The sequence below is a fragment of the Pongo pygmaeus genome, chromosome Y (assembly GCF_028885625.2).
Source record: "Pongo pygmaeus isolate AG05252 chromosome Y, NHGRI_mPonPyg2-v2.0_pri, whole genome shotgun sequence".
NCBI lineage: Eukaryota > Metazoa > Chordata > Mammalia > Primates > Hominidae > Pongo > Pongo pygmaeus.
This window is the reverse complement of record NC_072397.2, coordinates 9,648,281-9,665,400: the sequence shown is the minus strand read 5'-3', so window position 1 is coordinate 9,665,400 and position 17,120 is coordinate 9,648,281. Positions and strand designations below refer to the sequence as shown.

General features: G+C 38.4%; 1 pseudogene; it reads right to left on the bottom strand.

Moving 5' to 3' along the window:
- LOC129025878 (gamma-taxilin-like) overlaps positions 1-17,120 on the bottom strand; it is a 45,563-nt pseudogene that overhangs the window by 11,298 nt on the left and 17,145 nt on the right.

Here is a 17,120-nt window from a genome sequence, read left to right as displayed (position 1 = left end):
AAAAGCAAGAAAAATAAATACAAACCTTACAAGTAAGAAACTATTTCACAAGCTGTCCTATGTTCTTGAGAGTTTACTGTGATGAGAGTGATCCAGCACCATCAAAATAATACTCCAACCATACACCCCCCTAGCAATACCACAAAGTCAGACAAGTTCCTCTGATGGATTGCACATTTTTTCCAGGATCTCTGCTTTTTACTTCCATTATTGAGACAAGCTGTCATACTTAATCCCTCTTCTCTTATAATCAGCCTAGCTGTAAGTAATATTCTAAAGTATTTAGCAACCAAATAGCCAACGATGCCAGAATGTAATTTAGCAATCTATCCTATTAACTTTTATAGTAGAGCTCTACAATGTGTTTTTCTTTCTCAAACTCACACTAACTATGGCTACCGGTTTCTTCATTTCAGCTAAGATTTTCACTCATTACCAAAAAAGGACATGGTAACCAACTACACCAAAGGCCAACAAAAATATCTGGCAACTTTGAGCTTTTTAAGCAGGAGAGCTGTGAACATAAAAACCAATCTCATCTAGATTCCCTGTGATCAAGTATACAGTAGACTAAGGTAGAGCTTATCCTTGAATCTGAAACCAAAATTTACATAGAGCGAGTCTTAAATTTAGAGTTACCTAACAGGCAGCATCAGCTCAAGCAAAACAAAAACCAAGGTTTCTGTGTTAAGATGTCTACAAAGTCCTCTGCTTAGGAATCTGATCTACCAGCACAAGTGTAACTGAGCCAGTTAACCAGCAGCCATTATAGCAACTAATTCCCATTAAAAGACATAGAGCAAGAATGTATTTCAAGTAGATACAAGGCGATTATAAAAGCAGCCTAAGTAGTTCCTGAAATACAGTAAAATAAACCAACTAACCTTTAATGTCTTATTTTGACACTGAAGTTCCCTACAAAGAGACTCTAGCTTGCTTCTTGCCAAGATGGTCTTGCTGTGTTCACTCTGCAAGTGAACTTTCTCTTTCACAATCTGAGCTTGCTTATTCTGCAGAATCTTCATTTGCCTCTGAACATTTCTGCTTTCCTCCAGCTAAAATTAATAACCACTTTACATTTAGGAAGTATAGTAATCTGAGTTACAGCTCTAAGAACTGCAATTACAGCCGTGGAACATTTTATGTTCCCCTCTTTCCTAGTGAGAGGAAAGTATGTAAATAATTTTGTGCAGCAAGAAAAGCAATCTTAATTTCCATTTTTTATTAATAGGAAAAACTAACCTTTTAATTAAAATCTCATTTCAGAATAAAATGATAGTTTTCCTATTCTACAAGAGCTACTTTATTGAAACAGCTACCAAAATTAGAACACAATAAGCAGTGCTCAAGATTCATCAGTCAAGTCAGTTTCAGATTTATAATAAATGACTCCAAATTATACTACTAGATAACATAGTGGTCATCCTGATTCTTGAGTAAAGCTTTTATGAAAAATAAAACATTGACAAGGCAAACATTTCAAGACAGAATGAAATATCAAAAAACCTATCAAACATCCTTGCAGGCAATATTCTTATAGCTATTAAAAACACCTTTATTGGCAAGGGATGGTGGCTCATAACTGTAATCTCACTTAACACTCTGGGAAGTTGAGGTGGGAGGATTACTTGAGCCCTGGAGTTCACGACTAGCCTGGGCAAAATACCAAAACTCCATTTCTACAAAAAATTTTTTTTAATTAGCCATGCATACTTGTGCAGGCCTGTAGTGCCAGGTACTCAGGAGGCTGATACAGGAGAATTGTTTGAGGCTAGGAGTTCAAGACTGTAGTGAACTGTGACTGAACCATGGCATACCAGCCTGAGTGACAGTGCAAGACTCTGACTAAAATAAATGAAATAAATAAATAAATAATGCAGTATTTCAGTCACTTCCACCCCTACCATGGCCAATTTTACAAAGTGCGTTTTCAGATCTACCAAATCCGAATCTTCAATTTGACAATCTTTGTGTGATTTCTATGTGTTTGAGGACCACCCTAGATGACCATGCTACAGTATGCAATCAATTTGCTCTTTCTTCCCTAACCCTTTCATGACTGACAGCTAGGAAATAAATCTCCTAACCTTCTAGTACACTGCTTTTTCTACCAGAAATTCAATTCTTTTGTCAATCTTTCTTTTATCTTCTTTGTCGCTGTCTTCTTTTTCTGGCATTTCTCACATGATTTTCCTCAGGCTAATGTAACATTTGAGAATGGCTTCCATATCCAATGGAAGCATTCCTTTCCTGAACATAGCAAGCGACAATTTTATTTTCTGCTGTCTTTGCTTTTGGACAGTTCTAAGCTATTTGCATTTATGCTCAGGGATTCCTGCTTCTCAAAATATCAGAAGGTGCCAGGCTGCTGCTAAGTACGTGGCACCTGAAGATGCCCGCTACGTGTAACTATGGACCACATGAGAGAATAGTAACTATTATTGTTACAGCTTTATTCTTGGAGTTGATTATTAACTAAATATTTGTTTTGTGCATTTACAATATGGAGTTGCTGCTTTAACATTATTTGAAAATGTACAAAAAAAAAGTCAGTGATAATTCCCATAAATGTTTCACGAAACAGAATTTTAGCATTTACATTAATTATAAAAATTTCCCATGATTCTTCAGAAAGTTCTGTATCTTTTTCATTATTTGCTTTACAAAGTCTAGTAGGGTTTCCCTGTTGAGAATGTTTCCATAGTCTCCAAAAAAAGAATTTTGTTTCAAATCATATAGTTCAAAACAAGCTCTTCTATAGAAGAGGTGAATTTCCCTGGAAGATGGAAAAAGGAACAATGCTTGGCATATAGTAGATATTAAATAAATATTTCCTGAGCCATAGTACAATTTTACTAAACAATTTTATCTAACTCACAATTTTAATCAAGAATGGTTAGAGCTTGAATCTGCAGAATTCCTTTGGGAAATTTTAAATACAGAAACCACTTCCTCCCAATTGTCAGGCATCTTCAGCATACAAAAAAAAAAAAACCAAAAACTGCTCATGTAGAATACTAAGTTTTAGGAAATTTATTTCACATTTAAAAAAGTATTATAATGTTCTATACATCATTTCATAAGATGAAGTCACATACACCAATCATAAGTACTAAAGAAAGGAGATTGTTTTCAATTTTGGGATAAAATATCATTTTAAATTTAAAGTTACATCAAAATAATATTTAAAAATCTTATCAAGCACACATATATTTTATTTTCTGTGGTCCTTGCTCCATTAAATAAATACTCACAAGATCAGCATATTTCTTACAGAGAGCTGCTAGCTTCTCCTCTGGAGTCGAAAGAGTGTTTAGGGCTTGCATCAATAACAAAACTTCTTTTCCTGATGATTAATAAGATTTAAAAAAGTACCAGAAGGAGGCTGAAATCAATCCAATCTGTAAATTTTATGTAAACTTCTATGTTAAGACATTCAGAGTAAAATGATACAGCTCTAATTAAAAACAGATTTACCTATTAAATTCAGGAAACTTTTGAAAATTTAGTAGGTACTTCCTCTAGCTGTACAAATTTCTTCAATTATCAAGCACGACTACTAGCTATTTAGCCCTTAAATGTAGTGCAAGATAATTACTGCAAGTTTAAGAACTACTCTTGCCTAACCACTATTTAGACAGTAACATTCTAAGTTAAGATATGCAAAAGGGCAGGAAATAAGGCTTCCTGCTAGTGAAGGACAGCTATAAAAGGATATTCAGTTACTATTCACTGCCTAAGATGCTCATAACCCTTATAATATGTAACTTTTGCTATGAATAATTTAAACAAGTTATGATTTTTTTCGGATGATCTACTAAGCATATTTTGGGTGTTAGGTTTAGATCAAAGAAAAGGAAGTCAAAATAGCTCTTCCCTTGAAGAAAAGTTTTAAAAGAGTACTATAATAACTTTGGAAGGGACAAGCAAGTAGCTGAAATAGAAAGAGTCAAATGGTGCTTCAAAATACATAATAATGTTCTACTGGTAAAGATGGAGATAAGTAACTTTTGATTTGTTCTCTCTAATATGTAACACAGTTCTTTAAAACCTTGACTTTTGGTATACTTTACAGAGTACTATAGGTTGAGGGAAAACAGGCTAACTTCACGTAATACTTCTGTATGCACATAAAATTTTAGTACTAAATTCTTTTCTCATTCACACCAAAGCCAAATAAGAAAGAAACACTGGGCAGGGTATACTAGCTCACATCTGTAATCTTGACACTTGGAAAAGCCAAGGCCAGTACAGGTAGCCAACATATACTGCTACAAGACAGAATACCAAGACCAGCCTGGGCAATAGAATGACAGCCCATCTCTACAACAAAAGAAAAATAAAAAATTAGCCATGTGTGGTGGTGTACGCCTGTAGCCCCAGCTACTCTAGAGTCTGAAGTGACAGGATCACGAGCTCAGGAGTTTAAGCCTGCCATGACCCATGATTGTACCACTGCACTCCAGCCTGGGTGACAGCAAAAGACCTTGTCTCTCTAGAAAAAAGAATAAATAAATATTGTTATTGAATGTGTATGTGTAAGAAACAACTGTAATATAACTGACATTTTCATAAAGATTTTCATTTAAAACTTTTTAAATAATTTTAACCTCAAGCTACATTTTACACATATAATTGGGGCTATCAATTTTGAAGATACCTGTCTTATTTCCAATGAATTACAATTACTTTATATACTACCATATTTTTTTTGTCTTCCAGGGTAGCAGAAAATGGATTATGAATAAAAATGCCAAGTTTCAGTCTCATATATAAGTCATATATATCAATGTAAATGTTAGTATAATAAGGATGAAACACTGAGGGCAACTATTAATGCATTTCAGTTTTCAGTCACGAAATTTGACATATCATATTCTTAATCCTAATTTTCAAGCTAACAGAGTGGAAGGGATAAAACAAATTCTAAAAATCAGTCTTATTTAACTCTTTCTACACTACAGATAACATTATATACTCTCTAAATTTCAGTGTATAATCTTTTAAGCAAAATTAGCATACATATTGTCTTCATACTAATTATTAAGTTATTTTCAAAGATACAAAAAGCAAGGTAAATCAAATACTAATTACATCATATTGGCCTCAAAGTTTCTTAAAGCATCTTGTTACACAGAGAAATCATTAAGTTTCTTATAACTGGGCTTCGTATTTTGCTATTTTTGTTCCCTACACATAACTGGAGAATGATAGGTGGACTAAACCAAGTGAAGAAACAAGTTTGCTAGGCAACATTTACCTTCAAACAGGCCAAGTTCATAATCACTCATGCTGCAGAAAATGTAAAACAAAAAGACCAGTACGTGACAACATCCAACCACAGACCAGAGATCATTAACTAAGACTTTTTATTTGTTCCTGTTGCACTGTAAAGCTTGCTGACCAGAGGGAGGGGCTACCTCTTGCTCAGGAAGCTCCTTTCTTGACTCTCGTATGTAGTGCACTGGGCTCATCCAACTCCTGTTCTTTGTTATAAAGTTACTGCCTTCTTCATCTTCCAATAAATGCTTATTACTTGTGGCACCACAATTTGAGTCTTGATGTTGAAGAATATCATTTGATTCAGAGTTACAGAACATATCTGCTTTCTCTCTTAGCCCACAAAGTCCAGCTTCTTCCATTATGCTATTCACAAACTAGAGGGAAGGAGAGTAAGCAAAAAGGTTGAAGAGAGAGTTAAATCAAATGTTATAAAGCAAAGAAAACTAAGCAGTGCTAAAAGTACAATTTTCCATCCCCCTGTGCTTTTGTACATTTTGTATATCTGACAATAAACAAGCAGGTGATAAGGCTTAACAGCTTATTTTGCTTTTCATAGTGGTTTGCAAAGTAATACTATTTTTCTTTTTTTTTTTTTGAGACGGAGTCTCGCTCTGTCAACCAGGCTGGAGTGCAGTGGGGCGATCTTGGCTCACTGCAAGCTCCACCTCCCAGGTTCATGCCATTGTCTTGCCTCAGCTTCTCGAGTAGTTGGGACTACAGGTGCCTGCCACCATATCTGGCTAATTTTTTGTATTTTTAGTAGAGATGGGGTTTCACCGTGTTAGCCAGGATCATCTCCATATACTGACCTTGTGATCTGCCTCCCTTGGCCTCCCGAAGTGCTGGGATTACAGGCATGAGCCACCGCGCCCAGCCAAGTAACACTACTTCTTAACAATCTAAAGTAAACGTGGTAATTTTTAATTTCACAAAGAGGTAACCTAATTGCAAAGTATAAAGATATTAAAATTAGGAGGTTCCAGGATTGCTGAATAGGAACAGCTCCAGTCCAAAGCTCCCAGCATGAGTGATGCAAAAGACTGGTGATTTCTGCATTTCCAACATGAGCAACATAAAAGACTGGTGATTTCTGTATTTCCAACTGAGGTACCAGGTTCATCTCACTGGGGCTTGTCAGACAGTGAGTGCAGCTCACGGAGCAGGATGGGGCATCACCTCATCCGGGAAGCACAAGGGGTTGGGGAATTCCCTTTCCTAGCAAAGGGAAGCTGTGACAGAAGGTACCTGGAAATTCCGGTCACTCCCACACTAATACTGTGATTTTCCAATGGCCTTAGCAAAGGGCACACCAGGAGATGATATCTCATGCCTGGTTTGGAGGGTCCCACGCCCACGGAGCCTGGCTCACTTCTAGCACAGCAGTCTGAGATCGAACTGCAAGGCAGCAGCGAGGCTAGGGAAGGGGTGTCCGCAATTGCTGAGGCTTGAGTAGCTAAAAAGGCCAGGAAGCTCAAATTGGATGGAGCTCAGGACAGCTCAAGGAGGCCTGCCTGCCTCTATAGACTCCACCTCTGGGGGCAGGGCATAGCTGAACAAAAGGCAGCAGAAACTTCTGCAGATTTCAATGTCTGTGTCAGACAGCTTTGAAGAGAGTAGTGCTTCTCCCAGCACAGAGTTTAAGATCTGAGAACAAAGAGACTGCCTCCTCAAGTGGGTCCCTGACCCCTGAGTAGCCTAACTGGGAGGCACGTCCCAATAGGGGCCGACTGACAACCTCAAAAAGCCAGGTGCCCCTCAGAGACAAAGCTTCTGGAGGAAGGATCAGGCAGCAACATCTGCTGTTCTGCAATATTTGCTGTTCTGCAGCCTCCGCTGGTGATACCCAGGCAAACAAGGTCTGGAGTGGACCTCCAGCAAACTCCACAGACTGCAGCTGAGGGTCCTGATTGTTAGAAGGAAAACTAACAAAAACAAAAGACATCCACACCAAAACTCCATCTGTACGTCACCGTCATCAAAGACCAAAAGTAGGTAAAACCAAAAAGATGGCGAGTAACCAGAGCAGAAAATCTGAAAATTCTAAAAATCAGAGCGCCTCTTCTCCTCCGAAGGAACACAGCTCCTTGCCAGCAATGGAACAACGCTGGATGGAGAATGACTTTGACAAGTTGAGAGAAGAAAGCTTCAGACGATGGGTAATAACAAACTTCTCCGAGCTAAAGGAGGATGTTCGAACCCATCACAAAGAAGGTAAAAATCTTGAAAAAAGATTAGACGAATGGCTAACTAGAATAAACAGCATAGAGAAGTCCTTAAATGACCTGATGGGGCTAAAAACTATGCCACAAGAACTACGTGATGCATGCACAAGCCACAGTATCTGACTTGATCACGTAGAAGACAGGGTATATCAGTGATTGAAGATCAAATGAATGAAATGAAGGGAATAGAGAAGTTCAGAGAAAAAAGAGTAAAAAGAAATGAACGAAGCCTCCAAGAAATATGGGACTATGTGAAAAGATCAAATCTACATCTGATTGGTGTACCTGAAAGTGACGGGGAGAATGGAACCAAGCTGGAAAACACTCTTCAGGATATTATCGAGGAGAACTTCCCCAACCTAGTGAGGCAGGCCAACATTCAAATTCAGGAAACACAGATAATACCACAGAGATACTCCTCGAGAAGAGCAACTCCAAAACACATAATTGTCAGATTCACCAAAGTTGAAATGAAGGAAAAAATGTTAAGGGCAGCCAGAGAGAAAGGTCAGGTTACCCACAAAGGGAAGCCCATCAGATTAACAGCGGATCTCTCGGCAGAAATCCTACAATCCAGAAGAGAATGGGGGCCAATATTCAACATTCTTAAAGAAAAGAATTTTCAATCCAGAATTTCATATCCAGCCAAACCAGGCTTTGTAAGTGAAGGAGAAATAAAATCCTTTACAGACAAACAAATGCTGAGGGATTTTGTCACCACCAGGACTGCCTTACAAGAGCTCCTGAAAGAAGCACTAAACATGGAAAGGAACAACCAGTACCAGCCACTGTAAAAACATGCCAAGTTGTAAAGACCATCAATGTTAGGAAGAAACTGTATCAACTAACGAGCAAAATAACCAGCTAACATCATAATAAGAGAATCAAATTCACATATAGCAATATTAACCTTAAAGGTAAATGGACTAAACGCTCCAATTAAAAAACAGTCTGGCAAATTGGATAAAGAGTCAATATCCGCCAGTGTGCTGTATTCAGGAGACCCATCTCATGTGCAGAGATACACATAGGTTCAAAATAAAGGGATGGAGGAAGATCTACCAAGCAAATGGAAAACAAAAAAAACAGGGGTTGCAAACCTAGTCTCTAATAAAACAGACTTTAAACCAACAAGATCAAAAGAGACAAAGAAGGCCAATACATAATGGTAAAGGGATATTCAACAAGAAGAGCTAACTATCCTAAATATATAAGCACCCAATACACGAGCACCCAGATTCATAAAGCAAGTCCTTAGAGACCTACAAAGAGACTTAAGACTCCCACACAATAATAATGGGACATTTTAACATCTCACTGACAACATTAGACAGATCAACGAGACAGAAAGTTAACAAGGATACCCAGGAATTGAACTCAGCTCTGCACCAAGACAGACAACTACAGAACTGTCTGTAGACAACTACAGAACTGTCCACCCCAAATCAACAGAATATACATTCTTCTCAGCACCACATCACACTTATTCCAAAACTGACCACATAGTTGGAAGTAATGCACTCCTCAGCAAATGTAAAAGAACAGAAATCATAACAAACTATCTATCAGACCACAGTGCAATCAAACTAGAACTCAGGATTAAGAAACTCACTCAAAACTGATCAACTACATGGAAACTGAACAACCTGCTCCTGAATGACTACTGGGTACATAACGAAATGAAGGCAGAAATAAAGATGTTCTTTCCTATACACCAATAACAGAAAAACAGACAGCCAAATCATGAGTGAAATCCCATTCACAATTGCTTCAAAGAGAATAAAATACCTAGGAATCCAACTTACAAGGGATGTGAAGGACCTCTTCAAGGAGAACTACAAACCACTGCTCAATGAAATAAAAGAGGACACAAACAAATGGAAAAACATTCCATGCTCATGGATAGGAAGAATCAAAATCATGAAAATGGCCATACTGTCCAAGATAATTTATAGATTCAATGCCATCGCCATCAAGCTAACAATGACTTTCTTCACAGAATTGGAAGAAAACTACTTTAAAGTTCATATGAAACCAAAAAAGAGCCTGCATTGCCAAGACAATCCTAAGCCAAAAGAACAAAGCAGGAGGCATCATGCTACCTGACTTCAAACTATACTACAAGGCCACAGTAACCAAAATAGCATGGTACTAGTACCAAAACAGAGATATAGACTAATGAAGAGAATAAAGCCCTTGGAAATAATACCACACATCTACAACCATCTGATCTTTGACAAACCTGACAAAAACAAGCAATGGGGAAAGGATTCCCTATTTAATAAATGATGTTGGGAAAACTGGCTAGCCATATGTTGTAGAAAGTGGAAACTGGATCCTTTTCTTACACCTTATACAGAAATGAATTCAAGATTGATTGAAGACTTAAATGTTAGACTGAAAACCATAAAAACCCTAGAAGAAAACCTAGACAATACCATTCAGGACATACACATGGGCAAAGACTTCCTGATTAAAACACCAAAAGCAATGGCAACAAAAGCCAAAATTGACAAATGGGATCTAATTAAACTAAAGAGCTCCTGCACAGCAAGAGAAACTACCATGAGAGGGAACAGGCAACCTACAGAATGGGAGAAAATTTTCACAATCTACCCATCTAACAAAGGCTAATATCCAGAATCTACAAAGAACTTAAACAAATTTACAAGAAAAAAATCAAACAACCCCATCAAAAAGTGGGCAAATGATATGAAAAGACATTTCTCAAAAGAAGATATTTATGCAGCCAACAGACACATGAAAAAATGCTCATCATCACTGGGCGTCAGAGAAATGCAAATCAAAACCACGATGAGATACTATCTCATGCCAGTTAGAATGGCGATCATTAAAACTTCAGGAAACTACAGGTGCTGGAGAGGTTGTGGAGAAATAGGAATGTTTTTACACTGTTGGTGGGACTGTAAACTAGCTCAAGCATTGTGGAAGACAGTGTGGTGATTCTTCAAGGATCTAGAACTAGAAATACCATTTGATCCAGCCATCCCATTACTGGGCATATACCCAGAGGATTATAATTCATGATGCTATAAAGACACATGCACAAGTATGTTGATTGCGGCACTATTCACAATAGCAAAGACTTGGAACCAACCCAAATGCCCATCAATGATAGACTGGATTAAGAAAATGTGGCTCATATATACCATGAAATACTATGAAGCCATTAAAAAGGATGAGTTCATGCCATTTGTAGGGACATGGATGAAGCTAGAAACCATCATTCTGGAAAATGTCCCTGGCTGACAGCTTTGAGGAGAGCAGTGGTTCTCCCAGCACGCAACTGGAGATCTGAGAACGGGCTGATTGCCTCCTCAAGTGGGTCCCTGACCCCTGACCCCCGAGCAGCCTAACTGGGAGGCACCACCCAGCAGGGGCAGACTGACACCTCACACGGCTGGCCAGGTACGCCAACAGACCTGCAGCTCAGGGTTCTGTCTGTTAGAAGGAAAACTAACAGAAAGGACATCCACACCAAAAACCCATCTGTACATCACCATCATCAAAGACCAAAAGTAGATAAAACCACAAAGATGGGGAAAAAACAGAGCAGAAAAACTGGAAACTCTAAAATGCAGAGTACCTCTCCTCCTCCAAAGGAACACAGTTCCTCACCAGAAACGGAATAAAGCTGGATGGAGAATGACTTTGATGAGCTGAGAGAAGAAGGCTTCAGAAGATCAAATTACTCCGAGCTACGGGAGGATATTCAAACCAAAGGCAAAGAAGTTGAAAACTTTGAAAAAAATTTAGAAGAATGTATAACTAGAATAACCAATACAGAGAAGTGCTTAAAGGAGCTGATGGAGCTGAAAACCAAGGCTCGAGAACTACGTGAAGAATGCAGAAGCCTCAGGAGCCGATGCGATCAAATGGAAGAAAGGGTATCAACGCTGGAAGATGAAATGAATGAAATGAAGTGAGAAGGGAAGTTTAAAGAAAAAAGAATAAAAAGAAATGAGCAAAGCCTCCAAGAAATATGGGACTATGTGAAAAGACCAAATCTACGTCTGATTGGTGTACCTGAAAGTGACGGGGAGAATGGAAACAAGTTGTAAAACACTCTGCAGGATATTATCCAGGAGAACTTCCCCAACCTAGCAAGGCAGGCCAACATTCAGATTTGGGAAATACAGAGAACACCACAAAGATACTCCTCGAGAAGAGCAACTCCAAGACACATAATTGTCAGATTCACCAAAGTTGAAATGAAGGAAAAAATGTTAAGGGCAGCCAAAGAGAAAGGTCGGGTTACCATCAAAGGGAAGCCCATCAGACTAACAGCGGATCTTTCAGCAGAAACCCTACAAGCCAGAAGAGAGTGGGGGCCAATATTCAACATTCTTAAAGAAAAGAATTTTCAACCCAGAATTTCATATCCTGCCAAACTAAGCTTCATAAGTGAAGGAGAAATAAAATACTTTACAGACAAACAAATGCTGACAGATTTTGTCACCACCAGGCCTGCCCTAAAAGAGCTCCTGAAGGAAGCGCTAAACATGGAAAGGCACAACAGGTACCAGCCACTGCAAAATCATACGGAAATGTAAAGACCATCGAGACTAGGAAGAGACTGCATCAACTAATGAGCAAAATAACCAGCTAACATCATAATGACAGGATCAGATTCACACATAACAATATTAACTTTAAATGTAAATGGACTAAATGCTCCAATTAAAAGACACAGTCTGGCAAATTGGATAAAGACTCAAGACCCATCAGTGTGCTGTATTCAGAAAACCCATCTCACGTGCAGAGACACACATAGGCTCAAAATAAAAGGATGGAGGAAGATCTACCAAGCAAATGGAAAACAAAAAAAGGCAGGGGTTGCAATCCCAGTCTCTGATAAAACAGACTTTAAACCAACAAAGATCAAAAGAGACAAAGAAGGCCATTACATAATGGTAAAGGGATTAATTCAACAAGAAGAGCTAACTATCCTAAATATATATGCACCCAATACAGGAGCACCCAGATTCATAAAGCAAGTCCTGAGTGACCTACAAAGAGACTTAGACTCCCACACATTAATAATGGGAGACTTTAACACCCCACTGTCAACATTAGACAGATCAACGAAACAGAAAATCAACAAGGATACCCAGGAATTGAACTCAGCTCTGCACCAAGCAGACCTAATAGATATCTACAGAACTCTCCACCCTAAATCAACAGAATACACATTTTTTTCAGCACCACACCACACCTATTCCAAAATTGACCATATACTTGGAAGTAAAGCTCTCCTCAATAAATGTAAAAGCACAGAAATTATAACAAACTATCTCTCAGATAACAGTGCAATCAAGCTAGAACTCAGCATGAAGAATCTCACTCAAAACCGCTCAACTACGTGGAAACTGAACAACCTGCTCCTGAATGACTACTGGGTACACAACGAAATGAAGGCAGAAATAAAGATGTTCTTTGAAACCAACGAGAACCAAGACACAACATACCAGAATCTCTGGGATGCATTCAAAGCAGTGTGTAGAGGGAAATTTATAGCACTAAATGCCCACAAGAGAAAGCAGGAAAGATCCAAAACTGACACCTTAACATCACAATTAAAAGAACTAGAAAAGCAAGAGCAAACACATTCAAAAGCTAGCAGAAGGCAAGAAATAACTAAAATCAGAGCAGAACTGAAGGAAATAGAGACACAAAAAACCCTTCAAAAAATAAATGAATCCAGGAGCTGGTTTTTTGAAAGGATCAACAAAATTGATAGACCACTAGCAAGATTAATAAAGAAAAAAAGAGAGAAGAATCAAATAGATGCAATAAAAAATGATAAAGGGGATATCACCACCGATCCCACAGAAATACAAACTACCATCAGAGAATATTACAAACACCTCTATGCAAATAAACTAGAAAATCTAGAAGAAATGGATAAATTCCTCAACACATACACCCTCCCAAGACTAAACCAGGAAGAAGTTGAATCTCTGAATAGACCAATAACAGGAGCTGAAATTGTGGCAATAATCAATAGCTTACCAACCAAAAAAAGTCCAGGACCAGATGGGTTCACAGCCGAATTCTACCAGCGGTACAAGGAGGAGCTGGTACCATTCCTTCTGAAACTATTCCAATCAAGAGAAAAAGAGGGAATCCTCCCTAACTCATTTTATGAGGCCAGCATCATCCTGATACCAAAGCCTGGCAGAGACACAACCAAAAAAGAGAATTTTAGACCAATATCCTTGATGAACATTGATGCAAAAATCCTCAATAAAATACTGGCAAACAGAATCCAGCAGCATATCAAAAAGCTTATCCACCATGATCAAGTGGGCTTCATCCCTGGGATGCAAGGCTGGTTCAACATACGCAAATCAATAAATGTAATCCAGCATATAAACAGAACCAAAGTCAAAAACCACATGATTATCTCAATAGATGTAGAAAAGGCCTTTGACAAAATTCAATAACCCTTCATGCTAAAAACTCTCAATAAATTAGGAATTGATGGGTCGTATCTCAAAATAATAAGAGCTATTTATGACAAACCCACAGCCAATATCATACTGAATGGGCAAAAACTGGAAGCATTCCCTTTGAAAACTGGCACAAGACAGGGATGCCCTCTCTCACCACTTCTATTCAACATAGTGTTGGAAGTTCTGGCCAGGGCAATTAGGCAGGAGAAGGAAATCAAGGGTATTCAATTAGGAAATGAGGAAGTCAAATTGTCCTTGTTTGCAGATGACATGATAGTATATCTAGAAAACCCCATTGTCTCAGCCCAAAATCTCCTTAAGCTGATAAGCAACTTCAGCAAAGTCTCAGGATACAAAATCAATGTACAAAAATCACAAGCATTCTTATACATCAATAACAGACAAACAGAGAGCCAAATCATGAGTGAACTCCCATTCACAATTGCTTCAAAGAGAATAAAATACGTAGGAATCCAACTTACAAGGGATGTGAAGGACCTCTTCAAGGAGAACTACAAACCACTGCTCAAGGAAATAAAAGAGGATACAAACAAAAGGAAGAACATTCCATGCTCATGGGTAGGAAGAATCAATATCATGAAAATGGCCATCCTTCCCAAGGTAATTTACAGATTCAATGCCATCCCCATCAAGTTACCAATGACTTTCTTCACAGAATTGGAAAAAGCTACTTTAAAGTTCATATGGAACCAAAAAAGAGCCCACATCGCCAAGTCAATCCTAAGCCAAAAGAACAAAGCTGGAGGCATCACGCTACCTGACTTCAAACTATACTACAAGGCTACAGTAACCAAAACAGCATGGTACTGGTACCAAAACAGAGATATAGATCAATGGAACAGAACAGAGCCGTCAGAAATAATGCCACATATCTACAACTATCTGATCTTTGACAAACCTGAGAAAAACAAGCAATGGGGAAAGGATTCCCTATTTAATAAATGGTGCTGGGAAAACTGGCTAGCCATATGTAGAAAGCTGAAACTGGATCCCTTCCTGACAACTTATACAAAAATGAATTCAAGATGAATTAAAGACTTAAATGTTATACTTAAAACCATAAAAACCCTAGAAGAAAACCTAGGCAATACCATTCAGGACATAGGCATGGGCAAGGACTTCATGTCTAAAACACCAAAAGCAATGGCAACAAAAGACAAAATTGACAAATGGGATCTAATTAAACTAAAGAGCTTCTGCACAGCAAAGGAAACTACCATCAGAGTGAACAGGCAACCTACAAAATGGGAGAAAATTTTCGCAACCTACTCATCTGACAAAGGGTTAATATCCAGAATCTACAATGAACTCCAACAAATTTACAAGAAAAAAACAAACAACCCCATCAAAAAGTGGGCAAAGGACATGAACAGACACTTCTCAAAAGAAGACATTTATGCAGCCAAAAAACACATGAAAAAATGCTCACCATCACTGGCCATCAGAGAAATGCAAATCAAAACCACAATGAGATACCATCTCACACCAGTTAGAATGGCAACCATTAAAAAGTCAGGAAACAACAGGTGCTGGAGAGGATGTGGAGAAATAGGAACACTTTTACACTGTTGGTGGGAGTGTAAACTAGTTCAACCCTTGTGGAAGTCAGTGTGGCGATTCCTCAGGGATCTAGAACTAGAACTTCCATTTGACCCAGCCATCCCATTACTGGGTATATACCCAAATGACTATAAATCATGCTGCTATAAAGACACATGCACACATATGTTTATTGCAGCATTATTCACAATAGCAAAGACTTGGAACCAACCCAAATGTCCAACAATGATAGACTGGATTAAGAAAATGTGGCACATATACACCATGGAATACTATGCAGCCATAAAAAATGATGAGTTCACGTCCTTTGTAGGGACATGGATGAAATTGGAAATCATCATTCTCAGTAAACTATCGCAAGAACGAAAAACCAAACACCGCATATTCTCACTCATAGGTGAGAATTGAACAATGAGAACACATGGACACAGGAAGGGGAACATCACGCTTCGGGGACTGTTGTGGGGTGGGGGGAGGAGGGAGGGATAGCATTGGGAGATATACCTAATGCTAGATGACGAGTTGGTGGGTGCAGCGCACCAGTATGGCACATGTATACATATGTAACTTACCTGCACGTTGCGCACATGTACCATAGAGCCTAAAGTATAATAATAATAATAATAATAATAATAATAATAATAATGATTAAAAAAAAAGAAACCATCATTCTGAGCAAACTATCACAAGGACAGAAATTCAAATATCGCATGCTCTCATTCATAGGTGGGAATTGAACAATGAGAAAACTTGGACACAGGGTGGGGAACATCACACACCAGGGCCTGTTGTAGGGTGGGGAGAGGGGGGAGGGATAGCATTAGGAGATATACCTAATGCAAATGATGAGTTAACAGGTGAAGCATACCAACAGGGGACATTTCTACATATGTAACAAACCTGCACGTTGTGCACATGTACCCTAGAACTTAAACTATAATAATAAAAAAAAAGAGTGGTGGTTGGCAAACAAACCCCATAAAAGGCAAAAAAAAATTTAAAGAAAAAAAAAAGCAGATGCTAAAATTAAATCATTACAAGGTATCACCATATAATTGTGGCATACGAAAATCGAAGGCTCACTCTCCACAAAACAGCTGGAGCTGGCAAATCTGTCATAACAAACTTTTTCAGATTTCTACAATCTTTTAAAAACTTTACAAAACAGGGGAAAGCTTACTGAATAAAAAAGTTGGTTTTCCATAAAAGTACTGTAAGATTTTTCATTGCCTACATACCATCCCTATACCCTAGGGTAAGAATAGCCAGCAGATCTCCTGGTGCAAACTGCTAGTGCCAGAGGGAGCAATGAGGACCTTATTCTCTAAAAACTGTGAACCTAAGTTTAAACCTTTCTGAGGGTTCCCTGAGAAGCCTTTGCATAAGTTTGCCTTTGTTTTGCCATATGGAGAGCTGGGGCTGCTTTCAGGAAGCATTAAAGGCAGGAGTACTGAATGCAGCAATACTGTCTCTAACATGACTTCCGCTACTTTAATGAGAAGAATGACTAGGCATGGGTTCAAGTTTCCCTGTCCCTGAATGAAACCAAAGGCCATAT